At 39.4% G+C, this 13,050-nt stretch overlaps 1 long non-coding RNA gene across 2 annotated transcripts in view; it reads right to left on the bottom strand.

Annotated features, from left to right (window-relative positions):
• LOC111582717 (uncharacterized) overlaps positions 1–13,050 on the bottom strand; it is a 98,458-nt gene that overhangs the window by 70,324 nt on the left and 15,084 nt on the right. For both annotated transcript variants that reach the window (XR_008600622.1, XR_002747345.3), the window contains exon 2: positions 104–235. This is a non-coding gene — a long non-coding RNA (uncharacterized LOC111582717). The remainder of the gene's footprint in view (positions 1–103; positions 236–13,050) is intronic.

The following is a 13,050-nucleotide window of genomic DNA, read 5'->3' as shown; positions in this document are numbered from 1 at the left end:
TTCCCCCTAGAAATCTCACAGCATACAACACAAGCTACGGAATACTCATCACATATTCCAAAATCTCTTCAACTTGTTCTAACATCTGTTCAGCTATACTTACAGTTTGCTGTTCAGTCTGAGTAAACAATGTCCAGGCCATCACACTCGCCAGTCCTACGCAGACCACTCATGGCAAGCCACCATCTCCATCCGGCACCAAGCAACCCCCAGTCGCTGGAGAAGCACTTTAAGACTGTAGGAGGAGAAAACAGACAAGAGACCATGAGGACTACGCCTGGATCCACTGAGCACAGTTTTACAAACCAGATAACCTGGACGAACATCAGTCACCACATTTTCAGAATTTTTCATGTGGCGAACATCCAAACAGTAGGACTGTACAAAAACAAAACTATGGCCAGCAATCATTTACCAGTGTGTGTATATGTGTATCAAAGTTGCATATTTTTAAGTTTTTTCATCTAAATAATCCCTCAGGAATGTGCAAATCTATGAAGTCCCAACTTTTTTCTCAGATACTTTGTTTTTTTTTACTCAAAGAACCACAGTTGCCTCCACAAATTACTGTTTCATAGAATATGCATACTACTAGGACATAGGACTTTGTCATTATAATAACACACCTTAAAGTTAGACTCTCGCAGTTTATAGTGCAAAATGAGCTGTTACGTGTCTTGCGTATACTTGTGCATGATGTCGTTACATAGCTGCACAGACGATTGTAGGTCATAATGGCCAGAAAAGAAGCAAATTCAGACGTAGTAGATCATCCAGGTATTTCTGCTTAACTATGTACCGGAACATACTATTATACAGTATGTTAGAATAGATATTGGAATGCAGTTTCTCTGAAGAAAAATAAAACAAAAAGCAAGACTTAGCAGGTTGGCCTGATTGGTTTCTTAGGTTGGTGTACTGCAGTTTTAAGGTGGAAATTCTCAGCAATCGCGTTGAGTGTGTTGAAGAAATTTCACTCTTAGTCCTTCGAAGTTTGCTGTAATGGGGTGTTTATTGGTATTCCGGCATACCAACACAGAGCATGAGTCTGTGAAGGTAAGCCGACCTAGAACATCTGCAGAGTCCACATTTTATAGGGATGGTAGAGAGTGGGTCAGAGGGTAGGGAAGGGGCCGTATGTAAATACAAGAGTGAATAGTGGTTTGTTTGCATACAGTTGCTAATCAGTAACAGAAGGTAATACAACAAAGAACAAAAGGTAATTGAATCAAGAGGTCTGGCAGACAACAAAAAGTAAGAGGGAGTTCTGACAGACAGTAACAAAAAACAAGAAAAAAAGAATTGAGAATAACCGTGGGCAATGGAATGAAGGGGTGACAATAGAAGACATCTGTAGCAAAAGGTGTGCTACTTTCTTCATCAAGTGCTTATTTCAGCATGTAAAAAAAAAAAAACACCATGTCAGAAAGATAAAAACTTGATTTTCACTGGAGGGCCTCTTTAAAATAAACCAGCCGATCATTTGAACCACAGAAGCCAGAAAAAAAGAGCAGGGCAGCAAGAAAGCAGGACCAGGGAATGAGTGGTGTGCGTATCGACACCCCCATCACCTAAAGATAAAAAGACTAAAATCAAGTTAAAAATGGTGACTCAAAAATCTATGCAGCACTGCCTCCACAGGGATTGAATCAGCACGTACACAGAGACCCAGTATCAAATCAAAACGCTCTGTTCGTGAATCTGCAGCAGAGGTTGGTAAAGGTAAGGAAGGAAAGGGGAACGAGACTTGTCTGCTCCATTTTGTGCGGCGTTTCTTCCCTATTTCATCATCCAATCTCCCATCCAACTGTGAGTTTTACCCCATGGTCGCTTTTCCAGTTTACTCACCAATCTATTAAATATGATGTGCACACATGTTCGTGGATCGCCCCACGATAAGACATCTCAAATACTCCCCTGCCAAATTTGATGATCTCCTCACTCTCGCTGCTCCTCAAATAGAGAGATCTTTTGTTTCTTTTTCGCTCGGCTCTACGTTCACCCAGTCAAGACAAGGAAAAAGCCAAAAACAAAACTGTTGTATCATTTCCCCACCAGCAGAACGCTTGGCTTTCACAAGACACATGACATCACTGGTTAGATAGACGATCAGCAACAACACCACCTCAGCAGTCGAACTTGCCATATACATTTCCAGCACTGGGCTGGAGTGTGTATCTGTGCACGAGTAGGTGCGTGTGGAAATCAGAGGAAGCTTTAGAGTAAATTTGTTTACTTGCCTCTCTCTGGGTAAACAAGCTCCAATGAACTGTGAGATGCCTGTGTGTTTGCGTGTGTTGTGGCGTGTTTAATCGTGTGTGTGATCCTGCACCCTGAGGCAGCGTTTACGACAGAGGGGGGCTCCCGCAGGAACAGACTTTGTTTAAGTCCCCAAAGTCCGCCAGGCAGGTAAGGTAATCCTCACATTCTGTCACCTGGTTAGTACACAGCCCAGCCACTTGGAAAAATCATATTAAAAGCAGGTCCACAGACGCCTGCAGACCAAACACTGAGCTTCAGTTCAAAGACTCCAACTCTAAAAGACTGATGCAGAGTCAGATTCACTTTGAAAGGTAAGACGAGGTGCTAGACAGTGATGTTTATTCTGTATTTTCTGTCAAAACAGTGACTTTAAGCATAGATAGCATTGGTTATCATAGCACAGTAAATAGATAATAAGCCACATAAGCTAATGTTTCTTGCTCATGCATTCACAATCACACTTAATATTTCATTGTGCTTCACCATTTAGTGTCTGGGGAAACCGCTCGTTCTCCAGGCATGTACAACACCAGCATCCTCTAGCTGTAACACTTAAAGTATTAATGTTAGCAGTCACATCTATCAGTTGTGTTTCTACACTTGACTCAATCTTGTAAGAAAGTTATCTGATGTCAAGGTGTAGCTCTCAGAGGTTCAATCAATGATAGCAGTGTTTACACACATGCTAGTATCACAGTTTTGATCAGATTTGGGATATGTTGTTTAAATAGAGAACAGAGAAATGTCATTATTAATATCACACTATGCATAATAAATGCTTGTGGTTTGGTTACTGATTGCTGCGTGCTATTTGCAAAGGCGTCCCTGATGTGTACAACACAAACTGGCAATTTAATCTGACATTCATGCAACTGTTAGCCTCACATTAAATGACTTTCACGATGGCGACTGCCGGCAAAGGGACACAAGAACGACAGGAAAAATTAAGCATGTCCTCTACTTTGAGCCTCTGTGTAGGACAAAAGAGCAGAGGATTAAAGTTGCTGTTATAAAATCGTCATGATTTTAGTGAACCAGAGTGGAGAGAAAGTATCATTTTACCAGCTGTGACACATGTGAAGCACCACCACATTCATGAGACCACAGGAAACAACAATATTAGTTCCATTACTGGCAGTAGAATGGTATAAACTAGTACTTTAATATCTTTTAAATAAAGGTATGACTTTCACATGCATAAATGCTTCAAAAATCCAGGATACTCAAGTTCATGTAACCATAACAGAGGCTTAAAACATTCCTTTTTCCAATTGGTAGAGGTAGGGGAAATTTCTGATTCTTCGATGCATCGTGACGTGGACGAATCTGAATCAATTTACAAACGTCCCAATTTCGACTATTTAAATCTGTCAATTAAAGTAATACAGAAATTTCTAAATAATGCGGAACTAAGAAGTGCGGTACGCTTCATCTCCGGGACGCTTTGGGATGCGCACCTGGAGCGGACACACCGACACGAGCAAGGAGTAAAACAAACCTGGCTGAACGCAACCCACCTCACCGTGAAGTCTGAACAGCTCCTTCTAATTTAAAAGCAGACGTGTGGAAACACTTTGGCTTCTACAACGTCAACGGCGGAAGCAAACTGGACAAGAGTCACGTTATATGTAATGCATGCACTGCTGCATATATTGGAGCCCAGATGCACCGTCCCATCCCGACGCTACGTCACCGACACGGCCTTCCTGACACTCTACAACATACATAATTTAAAGATGTATCAATAATCGATTGATAATCAAATCGTAGCCCCTGAATCGTAATCATCGAATCATGAGGTGCCCAAAGATTCCCAACCCTAATAGTTAAGTACCATTATTGCATTGAATTCACTCTGTTTCCCCCTGTATTTTTTTTCCGAGTGTCCCTGGTCCCAGAGCTGGATGCTTCTGATCTGTGGTTGCTGTCCCACCAGCTGGCTTGGTCTCCATCATGTCCACTGTGGGATGCTGCTGCTGACCTTCCTCCAGCCCACTGCTTCCAGCTGCACATTTCCACCAATCTCCACCTTACTATACTTGATATGCTCATCTACACACTGTTTGCATTTTACTACCAGCTATATATGTAGTATATTTAATGTCAGAGCCGTACACCATAACAGCAAACTTATGACTCAGTTTCAATGTTGGCTTTTACTTTGTATCATCTATGTTACTCTTATCACGCATGTATCTCAATGTGTTGTACCCCCTCTACCTCTTCTGTCCCTCTCAGCCCGCCAGCCAGCAGCATATAGGTCCCCCCCATATGAGTCGGGTTCTGCTCAAGGTTTCTTCCCGTTAAAAGGTAGTTTTTTCTTGCCACTGTCACCTCAGGGCTGCTCTGAGGGTTCAGGCATATGGGTTCCATAAAGTGTCTAGAGACATTTTGAATTGTAATTGGCGCTACATAAATAAAATTGAATTGAACTGAATAGCACCACTATATAACCACTATGTTATCACACCAGTTAATTATCAGCACAAATCTTTCCCATATATATGAGCAGTTAGGGACTTCTTCTGCCTTCTAGTAGGTTCAGTTAGACATAATCATCACTTTTAATGGTGTTCTGTTGTCACATTATTTAATGGTGGTGTAGCTGCCATTTAGCACTTATAAAGAGCAACAGAAGTTTACATTTAGAGTCTGGAAGGCATTGAGGAGGCGTAAATCAGTGAACTTATGTCCAGGAGACTCGAGTACAAATTGCATTTCAGGCCAGGAGTTAAGTCTTGTTTTCAGCTTTTGCTTTCATTTACTGTTTTTCGTCCAGTGTTTAGTAAAGTTCAGGCACCAAAAGTACTTGGTTAGGTATAGAAAAGGATCATGGATGGTTTTGGTTGAAACACGCCTGTTGGTATGTTTACTACATGTTACAAAGCTCCATTGGAGATTATGCATTTATTCAAAGTTACTTTCTGTTCATCAGTGATCAGAATGAATGAGCTTACTAGAAGGGCAGTATACACAGCAATGACATGCACTAGTAATGGTCATTTTGTGGTCGGAAAACAACAGAATCTGGACCATCAATGCATGTAACCAACAATAGAGGAGGTTAAAAACTGAACAAATAATAAATCCCTTAGCTACAGCTTTACCTGAACTGCTACACCCCAGCAATCTGGCTATATTTTCTATGGTAAATGGAAATTTGCTAAATAGTTTGTCTCTCATGTCTCTCTCTTATTCATGGCCTAAGTCTCTGCCAGTTACAGACCCACCACAGATCAAGGAGCATAAGCATATTTGGGTATCTAGACCTCAAGACTTCTAAACGAGACATGCTCACTTCAACTCTTCAGGTAATGGTCACTTAGATATCTTCCACAGGAGATGATTTGACATGTCATAGCAGGAAAAGCACAGATGGAAAGTAATGACAAATCATTGTCATCACTAAGTGTAACAGTGTCATGGTCCTGGTAGAGTGCATGCTAGCTCATTGTCATGGCTTACTGGGACAAGTGATTGGAACAGAGCCATCACTAATGTAATATTAGCCGGACCTGGGCTTTTCCGGGTGCCTCATCATTCTTTCTCTTCATTTCCTGTCCATTCTTTCTGCATTTAGCTATCTTTTTTGGGGCTTCTGTGAATTTTTGGGGGGCATTTTATAACTTTAGTTGAGCGTGACAGTGGAGATAGACAGGAAATGTGAAGAAAGAGAGGAGGCAGCTGGCAACTGGATCGGGGAGTCGCTGCTCAGGGTATTTACGTCCATGTGGTGTGCAGGCTAACTGCTAAAAGAACACCCCAGTTTAAAAACAAAGGTATTTTAAGGACGTTTACATTCGATTGCAAGCTCCAGTACCTTGCTAATAAGTATTCATGGTTTGTATTTCTATTTGAGTAAAGCATACATCACTGCCAACCAGGTGTTTTATGGTTGGATAACTGGCATAAATACAGAGGCGAATGATCAATAATGACAGCCTTCCAAGCTAGCGAGTCACAGTATAACAACCAATCTTCTGTCATGTCGCAAAGAAGTTAAAGAATGTACCATAAAAAAGTGAATGCTGCAGTACTGAGATATAGAAATATGTCTTTAAATATGTACCTTACAGATTTAGTATATTTAAAAAAAACAACTTTTCACAGTGGAAGTCTGCAGAATTGTGATATCACAATTTAGAATCCCACTTTCTCCATCTTGATCAAGTAACAAGTTAAGATTTTGTGTGGTTACTCTTGTAGGAAAATCGTTTGTATTTTATTACTATATACTGTCCAAACATTTGATGAATTTGCAGCGTGTGTCCTCTGTGTAGCATATCATTGCTTGCTAATAACGGCGCATGCCTGAGTGTGCTGTGAGTAAATGTTTACATCCTCGTGTGAGTGCACTTCTTGCCAAGCAGGCCTCTCTAGCATATGCTGGACAGTCAGCTTGTGCATCTCCGGGGAGAACGCCAACACCACTCTCGCCAAGATGCTCAGAAGGTTGGAGTGGGACTTTTGTCTGATGGCACTCTGACACCAATCTGGAATCTGCTCTAACACCAGAGGGGGTCCCTCTATGGTGCAACACCAAGCAAAAACCCTCCTGCCTCCGCTTCATCCTCTGAATTCACTTTACTTTCTGTCTCTTCTACTTTCCTCTGGTCTTCCTCTCACTGTCACTCTCTCTCTCCTTCCCTTCTTCTCTCACTCTCTCCTTACAAGAAGCGTCACGGTGTTTAAGCTAATTGACAGCACCTCTTGGGCATGACACAAATAGAGCCTCAATTTACAAGTCAAATATGTATAAGGAGCGGTGCGTGAATGGAAGGGAGCCAGGCAGAGCTGCGAATGCAGCAGGAAGGGGGTAAAGAGGGTGAAGGCAGGGGGTGTTGAATAGCTGGATACAATATGGTGAGCAGGGGCAAAAATAAGGCATAGACAGATCTTAGGGAAAGTAAAGGAGGCCTAATACAGTGTGATAAAATATGTGTGTGCGCAAGTCTGTGTGTTCACTTAAATTTGCTTTTATAGTCTGTTTTTGTATGTATGAATATATGTGGGTGTGCTTGTGTGAGCATGAACACATGGCTGTTGATGCCTGCATGTCAAAGCAAATGTGTGCAAGCTTAAAGAGAGTGTTTCTATACAGTAGGCTGCATGTGTTCCCATGCATGTGTGCATAACATACAGGAACATAAGCATGTGTCTGTGTGTTTGCATGAGAGAGTGGTTGTCACTGCGGAGAAAAATCCAGACTGCAGGGCAGGGAGGAAGATGATGGATGAACAGGTAGCTGCCTCCAAACCTCTGCTGCTGGAATGAAGCCATACAAACACACCACACTTACCTATCAATCTGACTGTCAGCAGATTACACTGTCAGACACACACACACACACACACACACACACACACACACACACACACACACACACACACACACACACACACACACACACACACACACACACACACACTAACACAGAGTGTGTGAACAGAGACACAGATAGAGCAGAGCGAGTGAACGGGAGACAAAGGTGAGGAATAAAAGATGGAGAAATGTCGGGGGAGAGGCGGAAAACGTGTTGAAAGATTGCAAAAAAATCACCCGGCTTTTGAGAGGGTTTGTGTTGATGAGTGTGCGTACGTGTGCACCCTCCACCATCCCTCCCCTACTATTTTTGCCCAGTTGCCATGGCAACCACCATCCTTATGCTTGTGTGCGTGTGTTTGGGGAATGTAAAGTCAATGCCGTTGCTCGCAGAAACTGCATTGTCCACACCTCAAAGACCCCCCCTCGCCCAGCTCCGGGCTCTGCGGTGCCGGAGCAAGACTGAAAAGACTCCCAAAAAACACACTTCACCCATAATCCCCTCCTCACCTCCACACCCGACCCCCACCGCCCTTAGATAATCATTCACAGTTTGAGATTATTCATGGCCTCAGTTATGTGGAACAAATTAAGCACACATAGAATAACTAGGTGCTCATTAAGGCCTATTTCAGATGGAGCTCCATTATAAAACGCTCTAATTAAACTGCTGTGGCATTGAAGCAGCATCCAGCTGACCTCGTCGGCTACGAAGACACTTCAGCTCCATCACGCAACCAGGATCCACTCATTACTCACCTGCACTCTGTCAGAGCTAACGAGTGTGTGCATGACAACAGGTGAAGAGATTTTTAGAAAGAGGTCCAGCTTTGTATTGTTGACCCGATTGGCTGAAAAAAAAAAAGATGTTCATGCACTTGACTCATGATTCGTGTTTTTCGGGTTTCTGATTTAAGGCTCAGAATTCTCACTTTAATCAAAAAGGAGCTTAAAATACTGGCTTTAAAGTCAGACGTTAAAATAAATTAATGCCAGAATCCCAATGTTAGCTCGGAGGTCTGATTTTTTGTCAAAAATCTGACTTTAAAATCAGAAATTCCATGCATCAAATTAAAGTTAGAATCCTCATTTTTGCCAAAAATTTCACTTCAAACTGAAGAATTAATACAAAGTCCCAATTTGACTTAAATTCCGAAATGAAATCAAATTAAAGTCAGAGACTAAAATAAGTAATGGCAGAATCCTGATTTTAACTCAAGAGTCTGACTTTTTGTCAAAAATCTGACTTTGAACTCAGATGTCCCATCCATCAAATTAAAGTTACAATCCTCATTTTTGTCAAAAATCTCACTTCAAACTGAAAAATTAATACAAAGTTCCAATTTGACTTAAACTCTGAAACGAAATCAATCAAATTAAAGAACTATGACTTTAAATTCAACATTTGGAGAAAAAAGTTTGAACTTAAATATTTTACAATGGCCCTATTAGTGTGTATTAAGAACAATTAGCACTACGATGCACGTTTATTAAGTTAAAATGCATGTATGCAAAAAAAACTTGAGTTAATATGGCACAAAATGTTACTAGTTTATATACAATAAGCCAATAAATGTAAGAAATGACACAATGCTTTTCTCAATTTCCATCCAGGATACATAAATCTTTTCCACCATCGTCATTATACTGTAATATTGTGTACCTATCTATGCTTTTTCCAAATCAATCTTGAAATTATGTTCTGTAAATCAAGTCCAGGAAATGTCTACTTGCATGTATACCCGCATGTCCAGATGGTCATTATTCCTGCTGTCAAGCGGCCGATGTATAACCAGATACTGTTCAGATTTATTAACCCTTAGAACCCAGTGAATGCAGTTTGCATCTAAATTCTTCTCTTAATCTCTTCTTCTCAGACTCAAAGCACTTACGGCAGCAAGGTGCAGCACATATCAAATATAACCCCGCAACCTGACCTTTACAGCACTTCTAGTTGGTTGTGTCATCAAGAAGAAAAAAAAAAGTTTTTTCAGTTACAACCTACATAGAGCTCTGGGTCCATCTTCACATTCATTACTCTGGTGTAAATTACTTATGAACTAATCTTTACATTACATGTTCATGTCTGAATATGCTATCTGGATATTAATATCGTATCACTAGAAAGAGCAGAACAGGAGGCTTATATGATTACAGGCTACATCTTACAGCTGGGAAGACAGACCCAACTTCTGCAAAGTGATATTTTTACAATTTTTATCTGTAAGTTCCTAAAATTTCAGAACTTTGGCCTGTCAAATTATAAACATAAACAGTCGAACTTGTACTCTCCGCGCTGAAAAGCAATAATAATGACTATTTCCATTAGGTACTAAGCATATATTCCATCATAATTCAGATTTTATATAATCTCCCCTACATTAATTCATTTATTTTTGCTATGTAATATCAGAATAATTTCATAAAGCAAAATATATCTAAAGATTAATCTAAAAATCTGCACGTATTATGTCAAATTATGGAAAACCTGGATAGCTTAAATTGTTCTAAAAAGACAAAAAAAAAAAAACATATGTATGATTGGCTCTTATAATTACCTTCCTAATAAATATTCACTCTGCAATCCATCATTTGTTGTCATCTTGAGAACACATAAAGAAAAATCTTCCTGCATAGTTTATATATCAAACAGCGAGCATCCTATTTTCACAATCTTTTAGTGTTAAACGTGTCGATTGTGTCTTTAAACACTCTGGGAATGAGGCAAAAGCTGCTGTTAAGACGGCTGCTGATTGAGTTAATTTCCATATGTAAATTATCACTGAAAGATATACTGTCAGCTGTCATATTGCTGTGAATTTAATGTGACAAGACAAGTGGCTTGGACTGCGTGGGTGGATGAATCATATGTTTAGTGGTTGTTTTTTTTTTTTTTTTAACTTTCTCTTTCCTTTTTATTACTTTTACTGTACTATTTTTCACTGCAATTATCTGTGACTCAGCTGTATAAACAGATGCTGGCCCTGTTCTGTGTGTATGAATAAAAAAAATGGAATAAATAAATAATAAAACAGTCTCTGCACACTTATATCACAACGGAAATCATGTTACTATGGATCTTGAGCCTATAAAGTACGATTAAATGTGTAAAAAACCCTAGTATAGGAGCTGAAAACTGTATTTAAACATGAAAATAATTAGCTTGGATCAGTTAATTTATCAGATAATGTCCTTCCTTTTCAGCCATCTTTTGTCATTAGCTCTTGTCAAAAAGCATCATATGTTGGGTAACTCAGACAACCCGACTGTTCCTATTTTAGAAAGAGGACAGAATATTCATAAAACCCCAAGGATCATCCAGAATTGGAGGCCATTTTACGTCCCGCCCATCATATTTCAAGTAATCTATGTTCAGAATACTAAAACATGCAGTTTTGTGTAAATTTACTTGCCCTGAGACCAAATCTAAAAAACTAGGGGATGAGAATGTTTGAAAATATTTTTTAAAATACAAAATAAGTCCGGAGTTCCCCCTAATATGCCATTTTTCTCTTGTCCCACCCCCCTGATGACCAAATTGAATCTCAAATAAAACAGCTAAAATGAGATTTAAATCTCCTTTTTTGGTGTTATTTTTTTCATTGATGTCTTTGGTAATTTTGGGAAAATTTTGTTTAATCAACATAATATTTTAAATAACAATTAATATGCAAGTGTCCCACAACAACCCTGTTAGCGTAACCTTTTTAGCTGGTAGAAGAAGAAAACAGTGAATCACATGAAACGTTGGACTTAACATCAAACAGTTTTCTAAAAGAATAGGTAGAGCAAAGCTATGTCCTCTGTTCTATATTTCATATTTTTATAACATCGTCAGCTTTGACTGAATGTCTCACTCTACATCAAATCCATGCTAATGTTAGCTTTTTATGAGGAGTAGCAACTAGATATTTAGTTAGCTCGTACTGCTGACCAATTTGTGTTATCAGGATGAGACAAATTATTTTTACTTTTTTATTTTTTTTTTTTTCCATCAGTAAGTTTGTCCTCTTGGTCAGCAGTAACAGCTAGATAAATATCTATAACCGCTAGCATGTCACTGGTTAAGCTGCTAACGCTAGTTAGTTTGTTGTGGAGCCTCATTTCCGATGTATATTGTTGAGTTTATACTATTTTAACCTTGCTGTGAATGCATTTTATAAGAAAATGGTGTGTTTATTTTGCTAACACTGTGAAGTTATCATAGTTACCTGTGAAGATGATTATGTAAAGTATGTTTACATATTTTGTTTGTAACATGTCCCTTTTTATTTGTGCTGCAGTTTTACAATATTATAAAAGGCTAAGACGATTCAGTAAACAGAAGTCAACCTCAGTCGAGCCTGCTGGGTTTCTCTTTTTTTTGTTTGCTATCTGTCTGGAAGTCCAGGTGGTATTCTGCCAGGACAGAAAAAAGAAGGTGTAAAAGTTTGGAAGCCCAAATGTCTTCCAATTCTGGAATGACCCCCATATTACTGTTTTGAAACAGATTTGTTTTTGTGATGTGATTGGTGGGTAATACCTATCCAAGCAATGACAGTATATTAATTTATTTCTGAGTGGTGTATAAAGTGCGTAACAGTGTGTGTTTATAAAATGTATGGCTACGGTCACATATGTGTGTTTTCATTTGTATGTGTGCGCTTGTGACTTTATCACACATAATTCTGCCAACAGAGAAAGATGTAATAGCTTCAGCTAACATTTCAATATTCCTGAAGATGTTCTCCATAAAATAACACAAGCGAATAAAAAGACAATACGTGTAACATAAGCAGAATAAAATGATGAAAATTAAAAGCGGAATTGGACTGGATGGGGATAAATTCTGGCGTGCCATATTGAATTACATCTTAAAAATGAGAAATATCACTACCGCTGTGTTTGCTCAGTGTGGGATTGTTTATCGCAGCATTTCACATAGCTCACACATCCCGAGTTTTGTGTTCACTTCTTCCATTTCAGCTAAAGGTGTTGTTGACTGTTGCCACTGACACACATCGGACTAAGTGAGTCTCATTATCAGGTGATTATCAGTAAAAGCTCTTGTTTGCCTCTTTGGTTGAGTTGCTTTTATGATAGCCACAGAATTTCTAAGTCTAGCTGATTTAAAGCAACAGTATAGTATGTGGGATTTAGTGGGATTTACCAGTGAGGTTGCAAATTTTGATGAAGAAAATAGCATACTTTTTGTTACCGATGCCTTCTAGTGTCACCCCTTCAATCCATTTCCCACAGTTATCCACAATTCTTTGACCTTTTGTTGTTTACTACTGTCTGCCAGACCTCCCTCTTACCTTTTGTTGCCACATCTTTGCTATTTGCAATTGTTTGCCAGACCACCTGATTCAATTACCCTCTGTTACTGATTAGCAACCATATGCAAATTAACCACTAGTCACTCTTGTATTTACATACGTCCCCTTCCTACCCTCTGACCATCCATATAAATTGCCTCCTCTGCAA

The sequence above is a fragment of the Amphiprion ocellaris genome, chromosome 23 (assembly GCF_022539595.1).
Source record: "Amphiprion ocellaris isolate individual 3 ecotype Okinawa chromosome 23, ASM2253959v1, whole genome shotgun sequence".
Classification (NCBI taxonomy): domain Eukaryota; kingdom Metazoa; phylum Chordata; class Actinopteri; family Pomacentridae; genus Amphiprion; species Amphiprion ocellaris.
Note: the sequence above shows the minus strand (reverse complement) of the source record. Positions and strands in the feature narration are given on the sequence as shown.